This window comes from Notamacropus eugenii, chromosome 5 (assembly GCF_028372415.1).
Source record: "Notamacropus eugenii isolate mMacEug1 chromosome 5, mMacEug1.pri_v2, whole genome shotgun sequence".
Lineage (NCBI taxonomy): Eukaryota > Metazoa > Chordata > Mammalia > Diprotodontia > Macropodidae > Notamacropus > Notamacropus eugenii.
The window spans coordinates 11,785,805-11,812,000 of record NC_092876.1 but is presented as its reverse complement, the minus strand read 5'-3'; positions in this window follow the sequence as shown (position 1 = coordinate 11,812,000).

Below are 26,196 nucleotides of genomic sequence, written 5' to 3'. Positions count from 1 at the left end.
TTTTCAGGACGTTATCAGTGAATCCTTCCCCTTTCTGTTTTACACTTTGGTTCTAGAATATCAGGGCAGTTTTCTTGATAATTTCTTGGAAGACGATGTCTAGGCTGTTCTTTTGTTCATGCAGGTAGACCAATAATTTTAGAAGTACCTCTCTTGCTTCTATTTTCCAGGTCAATTGCTTTTCCAGTGATATATTTCATATTGTTGTAGAGGACCTTGAGGGGTTTGAAAGAGCCCCTTATCAAGAGTTCCCCTCCTCCAAGGGAGAATTATAGCTGACTTGAGAAATTAAGTGATATGTTGTTCTCAGGTGCACGTCCTTGAATTTGGGTGTTGAAGTTCCAGGAATCAGGGTCCCTGCTATACAGGAAAACATTCGATAAAGAGGCCTTGAGGCCTCCCTTTCTACTTATCACAATCTCTTCTGTTTCATGCCTCAGTTGCTACCCCTATGGTTTTTATTTAAACACTATTTAAGCACCCCCACCCCCTAATTTTTTGACTCAGTATGTCGAGAATAAACTCAGCTTGTTCAGACTGCTGTGTCCCACCTGTCTTTTCATCCTTGCTCTATGAGCCCAGTAACCACCCTGGACCTGCTGGACTGTGTTGGACGCAGCATTTGGGGCCCAACGTGGGGCCCCGCCCATTCTAGACAGGAGAGACTGGTTTGTGTCGCAAGACCACAGGAGCACCCCCAGAGCAGAAGGGGAAAGTAGCATGCAGGAAAAAGGTGAGGGGAAGGCCTGGAAGGGGCCGCTTCTTTGTGGTCACTTGTGCTTTGAGCTTGGCGAAATTAGTTTCACTTTAGCAACAGGCTAGAGCCCAGGCATTTAAAAGAGACAAGTGAAGTAATCATGGGGTCATGAAGTAATTCATGTGGTGAAAGGCATGAAGGACCTGGAGGAAGCGACTATAAATCTTGAAAAGTGGGAAACAGTAGGCAATCTAATGAGTGAGTATTGTAAAGAGGTCAGACCAAGTGCTGCTCCTGTTGCAATATTTTCAGTTTGGAATGTACTTAAAATATGTCTTCAGAAACCCGAACAAGTATCAGTAGCCACAAAAACAATAAAGGTAGATGCAGCCTCTAGTACAAAAGAGAAGGAAGACCCGATGGAGTGTGTCACACAAAAATTTAAAATAGAGTCTCCTCCTCCCACTGCTCCTCCATTCTACAAGTCTAGATCACAAGTTTCTGAAAAATCCAGAAGCCTGAAGGGATTGTACAAAAAGTCCTTAGGCAAGCCACAGAAAGAGGAGAAAGAATGCTTTTGGAAATGAGGCTAACATTGGTATTAATAGAAACCCCACATCCTTCTCACCCAGGACTGGCTATAAGAGAGTGTACCCCTCTGGATTTTAAATTCTCAAAGAAATTACTCAATTGTGGACCAGATAGTCTTTACATTCAGTCTCTTCTAGACAGCATTTCTCAGACAGCCTTATACCCCACTGATTGGTGCAATATAGCTAAACCACTCTTGAAGGATGACACCTCTTAGTTGGAAATCTGAATTGTATGAAAGATGTTTGGAACACAGTGATAGAAAGTAAGCCAAAGTTATAATTTGTGCAGAGAATTTCTGATAATTTTTTCTCAGTTTTTGGATTCTTTTTGTTGTTGTCTATATATGTATTCTGTCTTTATATGTTCTCCGTGTGTGTATTTGTGAGTTATTATGGCCAGCTCCTTTATAGCTGGATTTTGGAATGTTATCTCTTTCCCTCCCCCTCATCCCTTCTCTCTGATGGCTGCAGCATCGGGGAGGAGAATGGTAGAGAGAAACTTATATTATTTAGTTTACATGATTGCTAAATGCAGTTTTAGATAAGAAATGCAAAGAAATAATGTATGTGCAGTTCTAAAGGGGCTTTAATCAAAGCCCACTAGGAGAACAACATGGGTATGAAGTTTAAAGAAAGCATAAAAGTTTTGGAAATTATTGGAAAGTTGTTGATAAAATTCTCTCTCTCTTTCTACCTTCTAACCCTGGCCAGGTTGTGACGGTGGAGAGAAAGACAAGAAGAAATCGGGAAAATTTTTTCCCTCATATCAGAAAGGCAGATTGAATAGCATTTTAATTATCTCATGGCTCACCTAAAAGAGACAAGTTTTTGTATATGGGATACAACGAAAAGGTCATTATTCTGGTCATATTTTAAGTGAAAGATGTCAGAATTTGTTGTATTATTTGGCACTAAGGGAAACTGAGAAAATGCATAAATCTGGAAATGAATTTTGTTGAAATTAAAAGATGTTGCAAAAATTGTGTAAAGCCAGTTATGTTATTTAAAATTTTATCAGTCCTACTAACCTTATCTTATAATGTTTTGTAATTGCCATTTAGAAAACCAGGTATTATCACCTTTGCCTGTTAAAGAAGTTACAGCTAAAACAATTTGGTTATCATTTAAAAAAGTTGTCAGATTGTTAACTAAGTTTTTGAAGTTTCTGTTTTAATACTAAATCTAAAATTTTTAATTGAGTACTGTGTGTGGAAAGAAATGAATGGAGTAAAAATTTTATTTAGACTGGTTCTGCCTATTCAGAATAGTCCTCCTGTATGTTTGTAGGTTGGCAGGCATGGGATCCGTGCCAATTCCTTTTATTTTGTAAAACTGCCAAGGCTCATTTCATATGGACAAGGTCATCAGTCCTAAGAAAGAAATTTGTTTGGCTTATATAATTCATAAAAAATTGAATATGATTTGCTCAAAAGTTGTAATAGATAGATCTATAAAGCAGAAAAGATCTTGCTGTTTTAATAAGCAAAAGTTAAAATTAATGTGTGAACTTTTTAACAACTTAATTTCTAAAGTTTTTTTCTTCCAGAGTCAATATGATCAGAAAAAGATAAACAAGCGCATGAAACAATGATGATCATCTATTCAGTTGTGAGATTCAACTTAGAAATCTCTTTTGTTTAAGACATTACAGCTCTGTTAGTGAACAGTAATATCTTATATACTATTTTGTCTATGGAAGAAACAGAAAGGAAACTGAAGCAGTCTGAATGATCAGTTCCAGAGATTTGGAAACCTAACAAGCTTGATCAAAACATATAGAAAGCAGATAAGGAGATGGGGACAAATGGGAATCGTTCAAGCCTCTCCTATCTCTAGATAGTTACTAAGCATGTCAAGAGAGTGTGAGGAAGTCTGATAGTATTCTCACACCCACCTCACTTCTGGTTATTTTATTCTTACTCCTTTTTGGTCCTTGTTTGTTTAATCTCTGTGCCAGATTTCTGTCCTCTAGGTTTCTTTGTCCAAGACCATCACCTATCACGCCCTGAATCGTCAAGTTCGTCATATTGGTTAAAGACCCAAACCTTCCAATGTTGGGACCCTGTGAGGCGGGGTCAGCTCTACATCCAATCTCAGCAGGGAAGCCAAGACCTTCATCTCTTATCCCAAAATATGTTGGGTCCCACCTGCTTAAAGGAGGACAGGGTGGGGTGCTTGAGTGCATGTACTTGGGCCTCCGTTTTAATATTACATTTCTCTCTACAAATCATTCAATTTTCAGGAATATCATATAACCCTATGGGTCAGGCCACAGCATAAAGGAAGAATAAAACTCTCAACCTGTTCCTTCAAAAACAAAAACGGGGAATGCTTGGTAGGTCCCCTCATGAACAATTGGCACAGGTCGCATATACTATGAACAACTTAACCTTAGATTATGACAACCTTACTCCTTCACAAACATTCTTCTCATTTTTCCGCCATAATGATACCAGAATTATTAGTGAAAAGAAGATTGCACCCCAGCAGCAACAGGTGCTGTGGAAGGATGTCAATGAGGTGTGGAGAGGACCTGATAGGGTATTAACAAGAGGGAGAGGATTTCTTTCTGTCTCCACAGATGGTGGAATCGTCTGGGTCTGAGAAAGAGATACAAGACCTGTCCAAGCAGATACAGAAGCTGTGCCTGCACAAAAAGACCCGCTGGGGAGCAGAAGAAGATGAAAGGCTAAAGGAGATACCAGACAGACTCTCACTGGGCTCCTCTTTCTACTGAATTCCCTTGACTTGATTAAGGCTGACAAAAATGGGACTGTGACAGCACGAGGGGACAACACTTTTAATGTCACTTGTTTGAATTGATCTGTGAATACTTGCATAAATGAAAAAGTAGGAGGCCAAAAGGTGTTTGTTATTAGACGGAGTGCATTCTCTCTCCTTCAGGCCAAGGAGTCTCAATGGTATCAAGCTCCAGGAGATCAGACTATCGATTTGCTTCATAGAAAATTGATTTCTCATAAAAAAATTGTGTATTTCCTTTATTATTTTGGGAATTATTACTTTAGTAGCCATTATTGCTAGTAGTGTAGCTTTAACAGAAGGTATTATGAGTGTACAAACAGAAGTTAAACAAGCCAAATATTTAGATCAATTGTTCCGAAATATTACAAGGGCATTTCAAGTACAAGAAAAAATTAATAAGGATGTTTACCAGGGTATTGATGAATTGCAATGGGATGTAATAGAAATTAATGAACAAGTTGAGATACTCACCTTATATAGTAGATTGAGTTGTGATTATAGGTTTACCCATATTTGTTTGTTAAATGTGATTTACAATGATACCCGTCATAATTTTACCAAAATTGTCAATCACTTAAGAGGATTATGGAATGTTAATAATGTAACTATGGATATGGATGATGATTTGGAACAAATTGTTCAGATTATTGATGATGGCAGAAGTCATAGCGACTTGGATCCACCTGAGGCTGCACAGCAGACGTGATAAACAGAGCACAGGGTTTTTTTTAAGTGACTTTGCACTGTTGGCTGTTGGTCATAGGCCTTGCAAGAGTATTTTGTATTTGTATCTGTGCTTCTGCCCTGGTGTCCTTGATCATCAATACTATACATAACCTGGCATTCAACATTTGGATGAATAGTAAAGAGTCATTGTAATACAAAAAGGGGGAGATGTAGAGAACCTTGAGGGGTGTGAAAGAGCTCCATATCAAGAGTTAGCCTCCTCCAAGGGAAAATAATAGCTGACTTGAGAAATTAAGTGATATGTTGTTCTCAGGTGCACGTCCTTGAATTTGGGTGTTGAAGTTCCAGGAATCAGGGTCTCTGCTGTACAGGATAACATTCGATAAAAAGGCCTTGAGGCTTCCCTTTCTACTTATCATGATCTCTTCTGTTTCATGCCTCAATTGCTACCCCTATGGTTTTTATTTAAGCACAATTTAAGCACCCCAACCCCCTATTTTATTGGCTCAGTATGTCGAGAATGAACTCAGCTTGTTCAGACTGCTGTGTCCCACCTGTCTTTTCATCCTTGCTCTGTGAGCCCCATAACTGCCCTGGACCTGCTGGACTGCTCTGGCCTCAGCATATTGTCTTGTATTTTCTTATTCTTTTTGTTTTGTTTTATAATTTCTTGGTTTCTCATAAAGTCATTAGTTTCCATCTGCTCCATTCTAATTTTTAAAGAACTATTTTCTTCTGTGAGCTTTTGGACCTCCTCTTCCCTTTGGCCAGTTTTGCTTCTTAAGGCATTCTTCTCCAAATTGACTTTTTGGAGCTCTTTTGCCATTTTGGTTAGTCTGTTTTTAAAGGTGCTATTTTCTTCAGTATTTTTTGAATGTCCTTTAACAAACTATTAACCAGTTTTTCATGATTTTTTTGGATTGCTCTCTTTTCTCCTCTCAATTTCTCCTCCACTACTCTTACTTGATTTTGAAAATCTTTTTCAAGTTCTTCCATGGCCTGAGACCATTGCATATATTTTTGGAGGCTATGGATGTACGAGCTTCTTGCTGTCTTTCTCCAGTTATATGAATTGGTCGTCCTCTGTATTCTTTGCTCCTCCTCACCTGAAAGGATGGAGGAAAATATCTTTTCACCAAGACAGTAATCTTCTACAATCTTATTTCTTCCCCTTCAGCAGCATTCTGACAGGCAATTATTTTACTTTTGGGTCCTTTGTCAAGTGGAAGGTATTCTATCTCAGGCTTCAGAGGTTTTGTGCAGCTGTTCTCTGAGATTTCTCCAGGCACCTGTAAGTTCTCATTTCTTCCAAAGTGGCATAATTAAGGGAGAGGTGTATACTCCTCTTCTGGCCTGCACTCTGGTCTGATAGCAACTACAAGCACCCTTTTCTGCCCCAGAACTGCGAGTAGGATTCTCTCTCCACAGCCACCACCAGCTCCACCATGCCAGTGTTCCTCCTCTAGCCAAGAGTACCACTCAGATCAGCTGCTTGAGTCCCCCAGAGTCTGCTGGTGGAGAGTTCCAGAAGTGACTGCAACTGTGACAGTGGCTGCTGCCACCCTGGGGTTGGAGCTGAGCCTGGACCACGCTACCCTCTCATCCAAGTGAATAAACCTTCTCACCAACTTTTGAAGGTGTCTTTGTCATTTTTGGGTTGAGAAATCTGGAAACCCCAGCAGTTAGCTGTGGGTGACTGGACAGGCTTTAGTGTGCAGAATCTCCAGGAGAAGCTGTGGTTCCCAGATTCCTCAACCTACAAACACCAAAGACAGCTTCAAAGGTGAGTGAGAAAACTCTTTCACCTGAGTGAGAAGTCAGCAGGGTCCTGCCCTAGCCCTGGCCCCAGGTGTCTGCAGCATCCATTTTTGGAGCACTTGGCCTAACGTCCCTGGGGGAATCAAGTGGCTGATCTGAATCTGCCCTGAGTGGCAGCTTTGGGTGCAGAGGAGCACTGATGTGGTAGAGCTGGAGGCAGTTGTGGAGAGGGAACCCTTCACTCAGATCCTGAGCAGAAAAGCTTGTGGTTGTTCCCAGACCAGAGCTCAGGCCAGGAGAGGAGTAAACTCCCCTGCCTTGGTTGTGCCCCCTTGGAGGAACTGAGAACTTACAGGATCCCTAGAGTTCACCTTCCGCTTGACAAAAGACTCAAAAGTCAAATAACTGGTTGGGAAAATACCCCAAATAGTGGGGAAAAAAGAAGGTTATTTTAGGTTATAGAAGGTTACTTTCTTGTTGAACAGGTATTTTCCTCCATCCTTTAGGATGAGAAAGAAGAAATTATAAAAGAGAGAAGAAAAAGCTTTTTGGAGGGGAAAAGGGGGAAGGTGAGAGGGAAAAATTGAAGCTTACTCTCATCACATTTAGCTTAAGGAAGCAAAAACATGCACACTCAATTTGGTATGAATATCTATCTTACACTACAGGAAAGTAGGGGAGAAGGGGAAAAGTGTGGTATGGGATAGAAGGGAGGGCAAACAGGAGGAGGGAGTAATTAGAAGTAAACACTTTTGGGGAGGGACAAGGACAAAAGAGAGAAGAGAGTAAATGGGTGGCAGAATGGGATGGAGGGAAATATAGTTAGTCTTTCACAACATGACTACTATGGAAGTCTTTTGCATAACTACACATGTATTGCCCTTATTGAATTGCTTGCCTTTACAGTGGGGATGTGTGGGGAGGGTGGAACTCAAAGATTTAGGAACGAATGTTGGGAATTGTATTTGAATGCAACTGAGAAATAATCAGTACGGGTAATGGGGTACAGAAATCTATCTTACCCTACAAGAAAAGAGAGAAGATGGGGATAAGGGAACAGAGGGGGTGTGACAGAAGAGAGGGCACATTGAAGAAGGGGTAATCAGAATACATCTTGAGGTGGGGGAGGGGAGAGATGGGGAGAAAATTTGGAACTCAAAATCCTGCGGAAATGAATGTGGAAAACTCAAATTAAATAAATTAATTGGGTAAAAGAAGGAAAAAAATTAAAAAAAATCTCAGAATCAAATCATCTGAGATCTGTGCTGGGTTGAGGGACTTCTGAGACACTTACTTCCACCTATCCTTCACTAATATTTGCTATAGCCTGGGCTTGGGGAGTTCCAAACAAGGGAAACCTTACACCTTCCAGAACACCATTTTAGGAGAAGTAATTGTTAAGAAGTTTTCCTTATATTCATCCCAGATCTTCCTTTCTACAATTACTTCCCTATACCAATGTTTGGAATTAAAGATCCCGAAATTTAAAAGTTTTGAGGTAATCAGATCTCAGTGATGCACCCACATTTGTAGCTGTCTTTCAATGGAGGCAATCAGATTTAAGGAAATGAAAATGACTCAGAAGTGAGTTTAAGGGAATACAACTCACATAGCAAATAGTATTTCTAAATGATAAGTCATACCCAACTTATTTCACGAAATCTGCAACAGAGTACAATTTGAGGTGAAAAAAAGTTTTATAACTTCTTTTAAAAAATTTGAACGGAATTTGACCCATCATGTGAAAGAAATGAAATAGGTACAGGGATATGAATTTATATAGCACCGCCTACGTGTGAGACGTTGTACTGAGTGATTTTTTTCACAAATATCATCTCACCAGTATCTCATTCTCCAATTGGTATAATACGAATCATGAGCAGGTGAGTTGTACCAAAATGTTACTCAAATAACACATTCACTTCACAAAGTTGATTCATCTCAACGCCCTGAGGTCATCCCTGGGCTCTTTTGGTCTCCTCTTTGTGGCAAATATTCCACTTCACTTCTCCAAGAAACAGTGATCATCACAGCCATGTGTTGACTTTTGACATTTCTAATTTTTCAGAGTCAGCAACTTCTTTGTTTGATTGGATCCCTTGGAAAGGGAAGTAGTGCTTTCTTCTCTTTGTCCTTTGTTCTAATTGAGTTTGTAAGTGTAGGGAGTCTACTAAATCAAACATAGATCAAGTAATTAATTCCACTGTATATATCAGAGATGTGGCTGGACTGAAATGCCCAGTTCCCAACTACTTGGCTGGTTTACACATGCTCTATGAGGAGTAAGGAAATGTGTCTTCAATCAATCCGAGATATCCTTCTGGTGCAGACTTTTTTCACCTGGTTGATAAAGACTTAGTACAAATTCTTAATTTTCACCTGGTTAAGGTACTGAGGGATCTGTGAGTTAGTGTGATTAGTCTATTACTTTCCCTCCCCCACTCTTAATAGACATTTATATTTTCTTTGGTTTTCCCCAGTTCTTTTCCTTCTCTCTGACACAGACAGTTCCATGTTTTTCTGTGATGTCTTTGTGATGTACTTGCCTTTCAACTGTCTCCTTGAAGGCAGTGTTCATGATTTCTGGAAATGGACCTTTGAATCCAGATCATTCTCCACAAAAGTCTGAATGAATACTCTTTGATTTCTAGGAGCTTGAAAGGAGGCCACTGAATCCAGTTATCTTACACATTCCTAGTTTCATATTTGGCATTGTTGTTGTTCAGTCGTGTCCAACTCTCTGTGACCTCATTTGGGGTTTTCTTGGCAAAGATATGGAAGGGACTTGCCAATTCCTTCTCCAGCGCATTTTACAGGTGAAAAACTGAAGCAAATAGGGTTAAGTGACTTATCCAAGGTCAAACAAGTGGTAAGAGTATGAGGTCAGATTTGAATTGAAGAAGATGAATGTTCCCTACTCCAGGCATAGCACTCTATCCACTCTGCTCCCTAGCTTCCTTTGGCAGAGTGGACCTCTCCAAATGAGTAGTTATGGAGGGGATCAACATGATGACTGAGGAAGGGAAAAGGAGAAAACGCACACATAAGACTTCTGCATCCAAATGAGATTTATTAAGGCAGAGTCTGCCTAACTTACCAGAGGTGCAGCAGGACTGTAGACATGAGGTTGAGATGATTGGGTTCTGCAAGTCTGCATCCAGAATGGGGTGGAATAAATGGCACCTCTGAAGATTCCTTCTCAACTTGTCACTTTGGTATATGAAAAATCCCATAGCTTACTTTTTAAAGGGATGCTCTGTTACCTTTGCAGGATTCCAGGGTCATGATTCATGTGGAAGAAGGCATTATCTGTCACCTCTTTTTCCAAACCTCCATTTTATGATTTTTGAGCATGCTGAAGAGTTGATGGGACTAAGAAGGGAGAAGGAGAAGCTGGGAAAGAGTCTGACTTCTTCCTTTATTGATTTGCTGTGTGTCCTTATCAAAGTAAAATGGGACTCTTCTCCAAGGCCTTGCAGGATTTCTCAGGATACCTGACCTGTACAAACTGTCATGGGATCAGAAACACAACAAACTTGTCAATCATGCCTGATTTTCTGATTTATCTCTTAACTCTCCCAGAGAAGTTTCCGCACTATAAAGTGAATTGGTTTGCCTTCCTAGAATCTCAGGATGCTAGGATCATAGACTGAGAAGGAGAAGGTTGCATTCAACCTTCTCATTTGGTGAATGAAGGAAATAATGCAGATTAATAAATGACTTTGCAGTGTCATATATTGAGTATCTGGAGTAGTCTTTGGATGCAAATTTCCCAGACTGCAAAGTTGGGGAACAAAAGACCTTGTGTAAGAATGCAGAACAACATGTCTTTCACATATGGCCTGGTTCAGTGTTTGATGGGTGAGATTTTCATGTGAACAAACAAACATCAGCATATGTCTTAGCAAGAATGAGATCTTGGGATGTTTGCTTCTTAAGGATTTTCACTGTCTCCATATGTGTGGTAATGAGCCCTTTCAAGCTTCAAAAGGAAAGATTAATAGAGAAAATTACCTTCAATTTATCTTCTTTTGAATTCTGGGTGTCCTAGGCCATGGATAAACCTGAAGCTAATTTACATTTGGCACATAATTTCTGCTTTTAAAATTTGAGAGGTAGAAGGGGAATGGGAACTGAGAAGCAGAGACAGAAAGAAATGCAGACACAGACACAGAAACAGACAGAGATAGACTTTGTGAACAGCTTCTGTTTTCCTGTCCAACCCCAACCCCCGTTTTTGTCACTGAAGTCATCCTGTGATCCATGGAGGTTGTAAGGCCAGCAGGTGTCGCTATACCCCAGGGACTGTCCTAATTTCTGGGCCTTTGTGTCTTTTAGTTAACTTCATGTGTAGGACTGAAATGAAAGCGTTTGGGCAGAGGAGTGAGAATTGAGCTGAAGTGGTTGGAGGTGTGAAACAGAGCTGTGAGGACATTGGCCTGTCAGGAATAGGGTTTTCATGGCTCCTTTTATGTGGACATTGGTGAGGTTGAGGGGTATGGGGAGTGAGAGTCATTCTCACTAAATGGCCTCTGTAAAGGGACTCTACCAGCCTCTGTCTTTGGAAGCAAGTTGCCTGCAGTGCCAAGAGTCACCCTAGGCCATGTGATGAAAGGTGAGGGGCATCCCAGGCATATGTGATACCTGACTTGACATGGAGGTGTTTTGGTAAAAAAGCAGAGATGGTTGAGGGTCAGGTAAGTCTGTGGGTTGCACATTGAGAGCCAGGGCTAAAAAGTGAGATTAGGGGTTTCATCCTGACAGTGGGAAGAAATTCCTGGGATGAAATCAAGACAGAACCCTCAACTCCGGGTGACAGGTTTGGACCAAAGGAGTTGTCTGTAACAAGCTTCTTATTACTATGGGCAGTTCTGACATCAGGATTCATTTTGGAATCTCAAGACGAGGAGAAGGCAGAAGTGAAAATTTGAGGGGGTCAGGTCTTGAAAGCTCTGAAGAACTTGGACCTCAATGTCAAAGAGTATGGGGCCATGGAGGCCCAAGTTTTGGCAGAAGCCAGGATCATCTGGATGGTCTGCAGAGATTTCCTTCAAGTGGATGATTGGGACTTTCCTGACTTCATTGGATTCATTTCCAGTCTTGCCTTCCTTCCATTTCTTGCTTTACTCATCTATGACCAATTGTCATTCCAGAATGTGGACCCTCACATCTTCCTGCCTGGCACTTTTATAGGTCCTCCTCTTTCCCAGGAGTAAGTCATTAATCCTTTTCCCCCTCCTTTAAATGGGAATTCCATCCCTCTTTCTTCTTTTTTTCCCTCAGGTTATGAATCCTCAACCTCTTCGTATATCCTGGAGTATAAATTCCCCTATACCTTACCCAAATATGAAACCTACCTCCTTTGCTTTCTCCTGATGTAACATTTTCCTCCCTCACCTCCCTCCTCAGCTATGAACCCTTGGAAGTTACTTTCACCCCCTTTTCTCCTGTGCCTAGGTCCCTGTAGTTTTTGTGCTGGTCTCCGGTGGGGGTCTGGGGACTATCACAGCTTTCCAGGTTTTTCTTAGTGAACTGAGCCTTGTGGGGCTCCTGGACCTGGTCACATACATTGTAGGGCTGTCTGTCTCCAACTGGGGGCCACCTGTCATTGTGTATGTTGTCTGTGGGCAGGGAATCCACAGGTCCAGTTGGAAGAAGGGGACCTGGGCTCACAGCCAGACTCCATACTCCACACACTCCCACTCCACATGTGCCCTGCTGTCTCCTGATTACACTTGGTCCATGCATAATGTTGAGTACCTTTCAGCTGATATTGAAAAAGTTCTTTTTAGGACAGTGCGAATGACAAAGAACTTGGTGAAATTGTAATGGGTTTCAGAGGAAGAAAGGGACTTGTTAGATGACAAAGGAGAGTTATACTATATAGCACTTTGGAGACCAACCAGTTGTGTAAATAAGACATTGGGCTGATAGTCAATCGATTTTCAGAGTGAAATGCCATCCAGGCCTTGGTGAACTTCTAAGTGCTTGGAAACCATGATAGAAAGGAGGAAGGAAGCAAGCATTTCTTGAGCAGCTATTGTGTGCCAGGCTGTGCACTAAGTCATTTGTGCTGAGCAACAAAGACTGTCATCTTGGATCCTCATAGCATTTCTGGAACATAGGTACTATTATTCTCATTTTAATGTAGAAGAAACTGAGGCAGGCAAAGGTGAAATCACTTGTCCATCGTCCCATAAGCATTAATTATCTGAAGTCCTATTTGTACTGGGATTTTCTTGACTCCATGGCTGGTGTTACATACACTAGTGGTGCCCCGTAGTGGCTAATTGCTTTGTAACTGGTCATATCTTTCTCCATCTAGGCATAAGATGTTTCTCTCACCCTTAGGTGCATGTCTTCCCCCCACATGCAGAGTTATGGGTGGACAGACCTGGACAAGGCAAAAGTAGAGCTCAGCAGGTGGCTGAAGGAGGACTCCTGAGATTTCTCTGTTGTTCTCAATGGGTTCTACTTGGCATGCAGAGAGGGATGGCTATTCTCTCACTGACGTCTGGTCCTGTTCCATTGTGTTCCCCCTGTTTGGGTGGCTCCCCCAGACTAAGCTTCCAGCTTCCTAGTCAATCAACTAACATCCATTAAGTCCTTACTCAGATTCTATGCCAAGTGCTAAGGATCTACTGGGTGACATCATGTTAACTTTTTGGTGTTGAGGCAGGGAGTATACCTTCAAATCTGACCTTAGTCAGTAGAGGCTTAGATTTACAGTAAGGAAACCTGGATTCAAATCCTTTATTGATTCTCTGTGTGACCCTACTGCCTAGGTTACTAAAATTGTCAAACAAGCAATTCTGAAGACCCAGACCATTCCAATGAGGAGAGAAAAAGGGAGTTGAATAAAGAGACCAACGTGGATGTGGAGGAAACTCTTGAATGAAGTTCGACTTTGAAAAGCTATATCCATGTGATAGGAGGAAAGAAAAGGACAGATAATAGACTGAATGTAAAAGGAAACAGTGAACAGTAAGAAGAGTTTAATGTGTGCTGAAGCCATTCAAGAGCCGAGATACATGGGAACTTCAGGACAACAGAAAATGCCTTTCAAGGTGTGCTTTTTTCCCAAGGCATAGGGTCCTTTCTCACTGGAAGTGGGACTCAGTGTGAGGTCGGGGCCTAGACAAGGTGCCCTAAAATTGTCTTCTTACCCAACCCTGGCCTGATTACCCCGGCAAGTGGGGAATCCCACTATGTGATTGAAGCTCACAAAAAATGTACAAAATGCACAAAGGCCTCTGCAAAGATGATTCCACTCACCACTGGTACATGGAATGTGCACACACTTATAAAAAACCAAAAATACAGTAGATCTGAAACATGAGCTGTTCTCATTGCAAGACAACTCAGCAGGTATTTGTGTCCAAATAGCAGCTGAGGGAAACAAGGCTGGCACATGAAGACCAACTTACTGAAGTTGAAACTGGATACACGGTTTTCTTGAGTGATCATAGTGAAGGGGAGTGCTGACCATGTGTTGTAGGTATATGAATCAAAGCTAACCTAGTCAGCCAGTTGGTATGCCTGCCAAAAGGAGTGAATGACAGGCTTATGACAATGGAATTGCCACTTGCAGGAAAACCCTATGCTACCATTATCAGTGCCTATGCTCCCACCATGATGAACTCTGATGAAGTGAAAGAAAAATTTTATGAATACCTAGAGACCCTTATCATCAATGTCCCCAAAGAGGACAAGCTTGTAATTCTGGGAGACTTTAGTGCTAGAGTAGGCTTAGACTACCAGACTTGGCAGGGAGTCTTGGAAAGGAATGGAGTTGGAATGGCACCAGCAATGGCCATTTACCGCTGAAGACTTGTGCATCTCATGACCTCATCACCAACACTGTTTTTCATTTACCTAAATGCAATAAAACTTCATGGATGCCCCATTGTAGTTAATATTGGCATATAATATACTATGTGATTGTAAGGAGAAGAGACAGAAAAGATGTGAGAATGGCAAAGGCAATGTGTGGTACAGAGTCCTGGACTGATCATAGACTTAACTTTTCCAAGCTAAATATTCATATTTACCAAAAGTGCCACCCTCAAGGCAAAATGACTATCACAAAAATTAATGTCAACCAATTAGAGGTCTTCTCTGAGCATGAACAGTTTGTTGCTGACTTGGAGGGAAAGTTGACCTGACACACAGGTGGCAACAGTGGAGCAGATACAGATTGTGCAGCTTTCAGAGATTTGGTGTACAGCACTGCATTTGCTCATCTGGGTCAGAACACTCACAAACACCAAGACTGGTTTGATGAAAATGATGGGGAAATTCAGAAGCTGCTAAATGAAAAACTAGACCTCCCCAGGATTTACCAGCAGGGTACTTCATCCATCTCTCAGAAGGCAGCATTTCATTCCATCAAAAGCAAAGTAGAAGCAAGTACAAGATGCAGAATTCCAGACTCATTAAGAAGGCATATGAAAATCAGTTTTATCCTGATAGTAACAATACAAAGCGCTTTTATTATTCCCTGAAAACTTTTATGGACCAAACACCTGGAATGAGCAGCCAGCTGAGTAGGAGGACAGCTAGGAATGAGTACTATCAAAAAAACCTAAAGAAAAGATAACACCAGGAGAAGAGAATGGTTCATAGTATCAAAGGCTATGGAGAAATCATAGACCATAAATGAGAAAAGGAGTTGTGATTAAACAACTGAGATATTATTTGTAATACTGGAGAGAGCTAAGCAATGAAGGGAGAGGAGGGGGAAAAGGAAAAGGAAGAGAGAGAGGGAGGCCTGGAAAAGTTGCAATGTCTCCTAAGGTATACGTAGTTTCCTGTCAGAAGGCAAGCAGGATGGGGAGGTGCATGTAGGGCAGGTCGTTTGGGGGCGGTTGAGGGAGTAAAGTATTTTTAAGTAAGAAGACATTGGGAAGGAGGTGTCATCACTGCCATCAAGTGTGTGAAGGGTAGGAAACAGTAAGACATTCTTCTTCTTGTGTGACTAGGGGCCTTTGATTTGAAGTTGGATCATCAGATATTAAGGATATTAGAGGACAGAATTCTTTACAAGTATTTGAAAGGAGAGACCCTCTGAGATCCTTTCCTGCTGTGAGATTCTGTGGCTGCCTGTTTGCTTTGATCTCAAAGTTCCAGATGTAACTCTCTTCTAATGGGGATCACACAGTCCAGAAAGGGCTGCATGTTAACATCTTGCTTTCTCTTTCTCATTCTCAGAGGGCATTGAGGGGAGACATAAGACATATCCAACATCCCACCTCACAAACTACTGTGCAAAAGAAGTGGGTGACCTCCTGGACCTCTCAAAGTCAAATGTCAGAAACAGCAAGGATCATATCTTCATGAAGATCTGTGAACTTTCAGAGGGAACCTTATAGGAAGCAGCTTCAGGACCTTCTGCCCTCACAGAGCACACATATACCAAGACTGTCTTCTGACCCCTGGGAGCATCTGCCATTCCTTCTGCTTCTATGACAGAGGCAACCTTTCACCTGCTCAGTTAAATGCTTCAAGTATCCAAATTTTGTTTTAGGGCCCTCATTGTACTTTGTGCCCTCATGCTTCATACAAATTACCTACGCTCTATGTTTCCTTTCCAGGCCCAATAAAACATTGCCTTGGCTCCCAGAAGTCCCTTCTTCCAGCCTTCTGCTTTACTCATTGTTATTTGCAGGAGGTTGGTGTTGGCAAGAGGAATGCTTATCCCAGGGCAAGCACATATGCATTTGAGTCCTGGCTCAGACACTGGATAGATGACCCTAGGTCACTCAGGTGGTTTCTTTCACCTTCTGTTATTTTACCTAAAGAATGATAGCATGGGGGGGGCGGAGCCAAGATGGCGGAGTGAAAGCAACGACTCACATAAGCTCCTGGAAAAACTCCTTTGGATATCTCTGGGGGGAGAGTCTGACCAGACTTTGGAGGTGTAGAATCCAGTGGGAGACGGACTTTGACAGATTCGGAGCCCAGGCTGGACTGGAAGGTCCACGGGAGGGATCTGTTCCGCGGGGGTAAGACCCCGGCGCACAGCGCAGCGCGGTCGGCGCGGCAGGGCGGAGGCGACCTGAGGGGCCCGAGAGTGGCAGGCGAGACCAGCGGAGCAGGAGATAAGCCAGGCCGAGCCAACGATATCAGCGCCACAGCCTTTGAAATCTTCAGCCTAAAGACGGGACTTCAGTGGGTCACTACTTGAACATCCAGGAGCTGGGATGCCAGAGTGATCAGTAAGTGCTCTCCCCTCCCCCCCGATGACCGTGAGGGAACCATAAAATTCTTCCCCAGATTAATCCTGGATCAGTGGGAACAGCAGAAGGGGGCAGGTGGTCTCATAACACCAGAGGCTGGAAAAGTGGCAAAGGGGGATTCTTCCCACCGTGGTGGAGGCTATCTGGAGGGACAGACCACCCAGGGCAGAGAAAATTCGCACTGAGACCCAGGCAAGCCTCAGCCCGGGAGACGAGCCCCAGGAGGGGCGGGAACATGCATTAGCCTCTAGGCGTGCCCCAGCCCTCCAGGGGAAAGGGAAGACAATAGGGAAGCTGGGATCACCATCCCCGGACCTTGCCTTTGCCTCAGGCCAGCTGAGGAGATATCCTGAGACCAGACCACACCTCCCACACACCTATCAAGCTAACCCCAGGGTTGATCTGGGAAACAACAACAACAACAACAACAACAACAAAAAGCCTGCTTTTAGCCTAGACAAACATCAACTCAACTTAAAAGATCTGTATCTTCTGACTGAAAGAACCAAAAGCTACAACACTCAGCCAACATCATGAATCGGAAAAAGCAGACGAAAAGTGAAAAAACCATAGAATCTTTCTATGGGGATAAGGACCAAAACACAAACACCAAAGAGATCAGAGCTGAGACTGTACTTCCATCTGAAACCTCAGATGGGACTATGAATTTCTCGCAAGCACAACTAGATTACCTGGAACGTCTGAAGAAGGATATAAAAGAAAAACTGGCCAATGATTTTAAAACTATAAAAAAAGAATTCACTGATGAGAACATCAATCTGAAAAAGAAAATTGAAGAAATGGAAAAGGAAGTTCAAAAATTAACTGGAGAGAATAATTCCCTAAAAGGAAGAGTAAATCAAACAGAAAAGGAAACTCAAAACCTAATAGGGAAAATTGATCAGATGGAAAAGGAAACCCAAAACCTAACTGGGAAAATTGGTCGAATGGAAAAAGAAGTACAAAAATTAAATGGAGAAAATAGCTCCTTAAAGGGAAAAATTGGCCAGATGGAAAAGGAGATGCGAAAGCTAACTGAAGAAAACAATATGATCAAGATTAGAATTGGGCAAGTAGAAACTCATGACTCAATGAGGCAACAAGAATCAGTCAAACAAAATCTAAAGAATGAAAAGATAGAAGAAAATCTAAAATATTTAATTGGAAAAACAACTGACCTGGAAAATAGATCCAGGAGAGAAAATCTAAGAATTATTGCCCTGCCAGAAACCCATGATGAAGAAAAGAGTCTGGACAGTATCTTCCAGGAAATCATCAAGGAAAACTGCCCAGAAGTACTAGACTCAGAGGGCAAAATAGTCATCGAAAGAATCCACCGTTCCCCACCGGAAAGGGATCCCAAACTCAAAACCCCAAGAAATATAGTTGCCAAATTCCAGAGCTATCAAGTGAAGGAGAAAATACTACAAGCAGCCAGAAAGAAACAATTTAAATATCAAGGTCACACAGTCAGGATCACACAGGACCTTGCAGCTTCTACATTAAAAGATCGAAAGAATTGGAACCCAATATTCCGTAAGGCAAAGGAGTTGGGACTCCAACCAAGGATCAACTACCCAGCAAAGTTCAGCATAACATTTCAGGCAAGGAGAAAGTCATTCAACGAAATAAGGGATTTCCAGAGCTTCCTGACCAAAACACCAGAACTCAATAGACAATTTGATCTTCAAATGCAGGTCTCCAGAGAATCATAAAAAGGTAAACAGAGGGGAAAAAACAAAAACAAAAACTTGCAACTCAATTAGGGCAATCTGTTTACCTCCCTATAAGGGAAGATGATACCTGTTAATCTTGAGAACTGTGCAGCTATTATGATAAAAGGGATATATGTAGAGGGAACGGGCATAAAGTAAATGATGTCATGTCAAAAATATGATTTAAGTATGAGAAGGGAATGTAATAGGAGGTGTGGAAAGGGGGAAGCAGAAAATGGCAAATTATATCACAGGAAGAAGTACAAAACTATAGTAGAGGGAAGGAGGGGAGGGAGATGAGCATTGTTTGAGAGGTACTCTCATCTGATTTGTTCAAAGGAGGGAACAATAATCTTAAGCAGATAATCCTAACTAGCTCTATAGGTAGTAGGAGGGGAAGGGGGAAGAAAGGGGAGGGTGGCTAAAAGGGAGGAAAGAAGCAATAAGAGTAAAGGGGACTAAAAGGGAGGGGGGCTAAAAGAAGGAGGGGAAGGCTGCAGGAGGAGGGGGAGAAAAGTGAATACTATTGAGGAGGGGAAGGGAGACGGGAGAGTTAAAAGCACAAATGGTGGGAAAGAGGGTGGAGGGAAATACACAGATTGTAATCATAACTGTGAATGTGAATGGGATGAACTCTCCCATAAAACGGAGATGGATAGCAGAATGGATTAAAAGCCATAATCCAACAATATGCTGCTTACAAGAAACACATTTGAAACGGGGGGATACACATAGGATAAAAGTCAAAGGATGGAGCAGAATATATTGTGCCTCAGCTCATGTAAGAAAGGCAGGAGTAGCAATCCTAATCTCAGACAAAGCAAAAGCAGAAATAGATCTAATCAAAAGGGATAAGGATGGAAACTATATCCTGCTAAAAGGCACCATAGACAATGAAGCAATATCATTACTAAACATGTATGCTCCAAGTGGTATAGCATCCAGATTCTTAGAGGAGAGGTTGGGGGAGTTGAAGGAAGAAATTGATAGCAAAACTATACTAGTGGGGGACCTCAACCTCCTCCTCTCTGAACTAGATAAATCCAACCTCAAAATAAACAAGAAAGAGGTTAAGGAGGTAAATAAAACTCTGGATAAGGTAGATATGATAGATCTTTGGAGAAAATTAAATGGGAATAGAAAGGAATATACCTTTTTCTCAGCGGTACATGGAACATTTACAAAAATTGACCATGTACTAGGACATAAAAATCTCACAATCCAGTGCAGAAAGGTAGAGATAATCAATGCATCCTTTTCAGATCATAATGCATTAAAAATTACATGTAATAAAAGGCCATGGAAAGAGAAACCAAAAATCAATTGGAAACTAAATAATCTAATTCTAAAGAAGGATTGGGTTAAAGAAGAAATCATAGAAACAATCAACAACTTCATTCAAGAGAATGACAATAGTGAGACAACATACCAAAACTTATGGGACACTGCAAAAGCAGTTATTAGGGGAAGTTTTATATCTCTGAATGCTTACATAAATAAAATAGAGAAAGAGGAGATCAATGACTTAGGCTTGCAGTTGAAAAAGCTAGAAAAAGAACAAATTGAAAATCCCCAAGTAAATACCAAATTAGAAATACTGAAAACCAAAGGAGAGATTAATAAAATTGAAATAAAGAATGATAGCATGCCCAGTGTCTAGCTTACATGTTTGTCTAGTGATCTTGGACCAAGAATTCACTTCTTCCTCTATGCCCCACAAAACTTTTACTGTTTCCTCGACTTGCTAGGCTTTATAAAAAATAATAACTCACCTGAAATCCAGTTTCAAGGCTAATCAGGCTTTTTTTCCCCAAGTTTTTTGCTTTTTTTGTTCTGACTTCATTTATCGTAGAAGTCTATTTTCCTTTCTCAATGACACTTACATACAGACAACCAAAAGAGGCCAAGAAACATGCACAGGCCATTCCTTTCATTCCTACAAAGAAAGTGAGAACAATGGATTGGTATGAGCTCACTCTCTTTAACTAATGCCACAGTATTTAACCTGCTTTGTTCTTTCTCGCATATGCTGGGAGGAGAGGACATGACAAGAATAGTGGCCTCCACCCATAATGTCTCTTTTCCATTCCCACTGGCCTCACCAAACATGGGTCTCCTCAGCATAAGGTTAAGGCTTGTCACTGATATGACTATTTTCCCCACCCTGAATTTTTCATTTTTTTCTCAACCTCAGAGCATAAGTCTTATTGTTGCCTCAGGTACCCATGTATTTTCTTGTCCATGTTAAACGAGTTTGCTCCCAACTACTCCATGTAATAGGAGGTAAGCCAGTTTGTATATTTTTCCATCCATCCATCCATCCATCCATCCATCCATCCATCCATCCATCCATCCATCCATCTATCCATCCATGCATCCATGCATCCATCCATGCATCCATGCATCCATCCATGCATCCATGCATCCATCCATCCATCCATCCATCCATCCATCCATCCATCCATCCATCCATCCATCCATCCTTCCATCCTTCCATCCTTCTCTTTATATATGCACTTAATAGTGTTTTATTTTTTCCCAATTACATATAAAAATAGTTTTCATCATTAATTTTTATAAAATGTTGAGTTTCAATTTTTTCTCCCTCTTTTCCCTTCTCACTCTTCAAGACAGCAAGCAATCTGATATAGGTTGTACATTGAAAATTATGTTAAACAGATTTCCATTTTGGTCATGCTGTGAAAGAAGAATCAGAACAAAAGGGAAATATCACAAGGAAGAGAAAATAAAAAATATGGGAATAGTACAGTTCCATCTGCTTTCAGCCTCCATAGTTTTCTCCCTGGATGTGGTTAGCATTTTCCATCATGAAACTTTAAGTCTTGGATCATTGTGTTGCTAAGAAGTGCTAGGTCTATCATAGCAGATCACTGTACAATGCTGCTGTTACTGTTTGCACTGTTCTCCTGCAGGTGGTATATTTTTTCAGGTCCATAGTACAAGGAGAATTTGACCAAGTGATGGGGCTTGGTGGCTTGCTTCCAGGACACCATCCTGATACTCCTTTTATTAGTTTCCTTTTCTAACCACCATGAGTTCACCTCATTCCCTTTCACTATGTGCCCTGTGACACTTCATATTCTAAGGTATCAGGATAAGAGGTCCTTCACTGCTCTAACTTATTCCTTCTTTATTACATGCTGAGTCTTTAAAGAACCACAAAGTTGACAAATGGAAAATTCTACTTTTGTCAACAACTCTCTTAGTTCTGGGTTTGCTCTATAGAGTATATTTCCACCCTCAAATCCTGGTCATGTTCCCAAGATTAGGGGGATCTATTTGGGCCTGAGGAAGTTACAAATACTCCTAGCTTGCATTTAATGCACAATAGAGGGGAAACTCTCAAAAATGAAATTCTGAAGACTCAGACCATTCTATGAGGAGAGAGAAAGGGAATTGCCTGAAGAGATCAATGTAGATGCACAGGGAACTCTTGAGAGCACTTAGACTTTGAAAAGCTATATGCAAATGATGGGACCAAAGACTAAGACAAATAACAGAAGATGGATGTAAAAGGATTATTTGAGGTGTGCTAAAGCCAATTAAGAGCAGAGATTGATGAAGCAACTTTAAGAGGGGCTTTCAAGGCTGGCTTATGGAAAAGAGGAAAATCAAGGAGGTGATTAGAGCACAGATTGGGATGGACAGGATGATAACTGACAGTAGGGGAAAGGCAGTGCTGTTCAGTTCATTTTTTCTCTTGTGCTTTTTGCCAAGAGAGTGACCTTTGCACTGGAGAGGCTAGAACCAAAATGGTTCACAGAGATCTGCCCCCCAGTGTAAGAAAGGGGATAGAGAGTGGTCAGCAGCCACAGAGGAGCTTAGCTCACCTAGCTAAGATGAACTGTGATCTCAAGGTTCTGGCAGACAGGATTGAAGAGTCCATGTCATTAACATTTGAAAGATCTCCATTTAGTAAAGACTTGTTCAGCACCCAGTAAGTACTAGACTCTTGCTACTGCTGGAGTAGGTGTGAAGGCAGAAACAACTCCTACTCTCATGGAGCTTCCGTTCTAATGGGGGAGACAAGAAGCCCATGTAAAAATATACTGCCTCCTCAATATGGAGTAAATGCAGATAGGCTATTAAGTGCAAGCTTGATTGGATTGAGGACAATAGCAACATGCTGATATCAAACAGCCTGGGTCTTTCATAGGGTAATAGCTTTACTACAGGTGAATGACTTAAAACAAACAGGAAAAGAACAAAGTTTCTGGACCTCAGCTATTTCTCAAGCAATGCTAGAAAGGTCAAATGAAAGCAAGGATGGAGAGAGAATGGTCACATAAACATTCATCTTCTTCTTGGAGGAGAAGACATGGGGGGAGAGAGTTACCATTTGCTACTGTTTCTGTGTCAGCTTTGTGTAGCAGTCCATCCTATCTCCATCTCCATCTTTTTCTCACCCAATTTATCACTCTGCTTAGGTTGACTCAAGCTCTAGTAAAACTAATGGTTTCATGTAAAGCCATGGTGATGACTCCTGATGTCTTTCCCTTCTTCTCACAAACCCATTCCAGTTGAGTGTCTGGGGCTGGTTTTTAGAATCTTGAATATTGGAATAATTGCAAACCAACATGTCTAAGTCACTACCTCTGGCATCTGAAGTCACGTCTCTCTGTGGTCTGAATCAAAACTGATTTACAGTAGTGTTCATTTGGAACTTCTTTATCTATGCCCACACCGTGTGCCTGATAAGATAAAGCTCCTTAAGGACAAGGAGTGTCTCATATTTCTATTTGTATCCTGAGAGCCTAATACAGTACTTACTATACTGTGATAATCCAATTGTGAGTTCACATCTGGTGGCATAAGAAAGACAATGATCCACTGGAAAGTGTCCTGAGAAGGGAAGCCAGGATGAGGAACGATCTGAAGCCCATGGCATATGAGGATCATGTGCAAGATCTGGACATATTTTTCCTGTAAAGAAGAGGACAGAAGAGGGCTGAGAGATCCGTCTTAGAGTATTTGAAGGATTTTCACGTAGAAGAGTGATTAGATCTTTCCTTCTTGTGCACAGTGGAAGATATGAAGTGCTCAAAGCAGGTTTGAGATATGGAAAATCTTTCTAAAAATTAGAGTTGACCCAAAGTGGAACCCTTTTCTCAGAAAAAGTACACCTTCTCATATGAGGTCTTTATTTAAAGACTGAATGAGGAATCTAGCTGATGAGCTCACCAGTAGTATAGACAGAGAAGAGAATCTGCATGAGAGAACTCTGAGGGATTTTTTACAGTTAAGGGTCATGCTCTGGAAGAGGATCCAGCAAAGGAGAAAAAGGAACAGTGTGACAGCAGGAGAATCCTTAGAGAGTGGTGTCCCCAAAACCTAGAGTAAAGAGAATATCAAGGAGGAGAGTGTGATCAAAAGTGTCATAGGCTGCAGAGAGGCCAAGATGAGAAAATGATGAGAAAGTGACCTATTGTAAACAGGATTCTTATTCACTTATGGGTGACAGTAGGTGGTTGCTGAGGTCTTTAATGACTCTGAAATTCTAAGATTTGTCTGTAACATTTTATATTTTTATCAGATTTCCATTTAACAAAAGTTGATCTTTATATTTCAGGTTTTTCCAGAAATGTTGCATTCTTCTACTTCCACAAATGAGCCCTCCCTTGTAACTAAGAAAATTTATTAAATAAAGCCAGTCATAAAGGGACTGGTAATGTATATAAAAATTGGCAGCCATTGTCTCTCCCCTCTCAAATGAAAATTCAAAATTATTTTTTTTCAATTCCTTTGCACGGCTAAAGGAAATCATTACTAGTACTAAGTTTGCTCATCATTTTCATAATCTATTCATTCCCATTATGGTAATAATTGTGTATATTGTTTCTTGGTTCTACTCCACTCTGAATTAGTTCATAGAAATCTTCTCATGTTTTTCTGAATTCCTCATTTTGTCCTTTTAATGATTCAATCTTATTCCATTTCAGAGTTCCCTTTGCCACAGGTTAAATAGTTAATCTCTAATTGCGGATGTTTGATATTTATTTAAGTTTTATTTCCCCCCTCTCAAATTCAAAATTGTCTTTGAAGCAACTTCAGTCCCAAATGTATTTTTCCCCATCTTTATCTACTTTATCCCATCTACTCTTTATCCCATCTCTTCAACATGTTTTATTAAAAGAGAGGAAAACAGGAAGATTGATAAAGCTAACCAATACATTAACTGAGTTTGACAACCTTTGTAATATTCCACATCTCACCTTTCCAACTAAAGGGAGGAGGTACTTTTTCTCATCTCTTCTTTTGAAATAAGCTTGGTAATTAATTGTAGCTACATAGAATCCAAAGGTTTTTCGTTTTGATCATCATTCCATCTATATACATTGCAGCTTTTTGTTTATCGCTTTCTGTATTCTAAATACTTTACTTTGTGTTAATTTGGAATCTTCCTACGCTTCTCTGAAGTCTTAATGTATATATGGCTTATTCAGCAGAAATATTCCCTACAATTCATGCACTACAAATTGATAATTTGCTCACCAATCAATGGACAACTACTTTGTTTCCAGTTCTTTGACAACAGAAAAGGTGCTGCTGTGAATATTTTGGAATATGTGAGACTTTCCAACCTGAATGGAGTATATTCCTCGCGGTGGAACCTCTGCATCCCAGGCACATTTTAGTGACTCCTTCTCTAATTGCAATTTTTTTTCCCAGAAGGCTTGGGCCCTCACTTTTGAATATTGATTCTATTTAGAGTCTTCTGAGTTAAATGTGCTTCTATTAAGTAGGTTTATCTTAGGTTCTGTTATCAAATCCATTTATCATTTTCTTCCATTTTTTAGGGGAATTTAGCCCATTGCGTTTATGGATATCAATGTTTGGATAGTTTTTTCCTTTGGTCATTTTCTCATAAGGGAGCATGTACTTTCTTATTCTTTTTAATATCATTTCTATCGATCTAAAGGTAACACAACCAATCAAATAAAAGTTTCCCCACCTAATAGTAATATCATTTTTGGTTACTCTACATTGCAGTTCCCTTTTATTAAAAACAAGGTATTTCTTTTGATATTACCCTTCTCTCTTCTCTTTCTTCCTCAGATTTTTTTCTCTATCTCTGAATGAAACACCTGAAACTGAGAGGCTTTGAGAGTTTTGCTAGGTTGATAGTGCAGTGGGGAAGGAGCTGATCAGTAGTTCTGAAACCTTTTGTTTCTCCCCAGAAAAATGGGTGAAATTGCAAAATGTAAGAAGCAAGAGAGCTTTGTGGCCTTAACGTAAAGTGCAGAGAAGCATGTGTACTTTGTAACCCTTTTACTAGCTATGAGTAATTTCTGCAATCAAACTTGATACAATTAGTGGGCAGTGAGCCACTGGATGGCCAAAGAATTTGCTACACCTAGGGAGGTTCTTTAAAAAGCAAGACACTTTGTCTAGAGAGTCAGCTGAGACAGGAAATATCTCTGAGGGGTATCAGCTCTGAGAACAGAGAAGAGAGCCAGTTATGGAAGAAGAAATGGGTCTTTGAGAAGGAATTGTGCTTTATCCCTTCAGGGGGTAGGAGAGTATTTCTCTCTCATCCCCCCACAATTGGATATTGCATTTTGCAGTGAACCTAATCTTCCATTATGAAGCTCTGGGTCTAACAGGGAGCAGGCTCAGACATTTAAAAGAAGATACCAGTGGAGAGCTTTGTCAGCTATGCTGGTAGACACACCACATCTAGGGGAACAGTATGATGACACCACAGAAAAAAGGACATCAGGGAC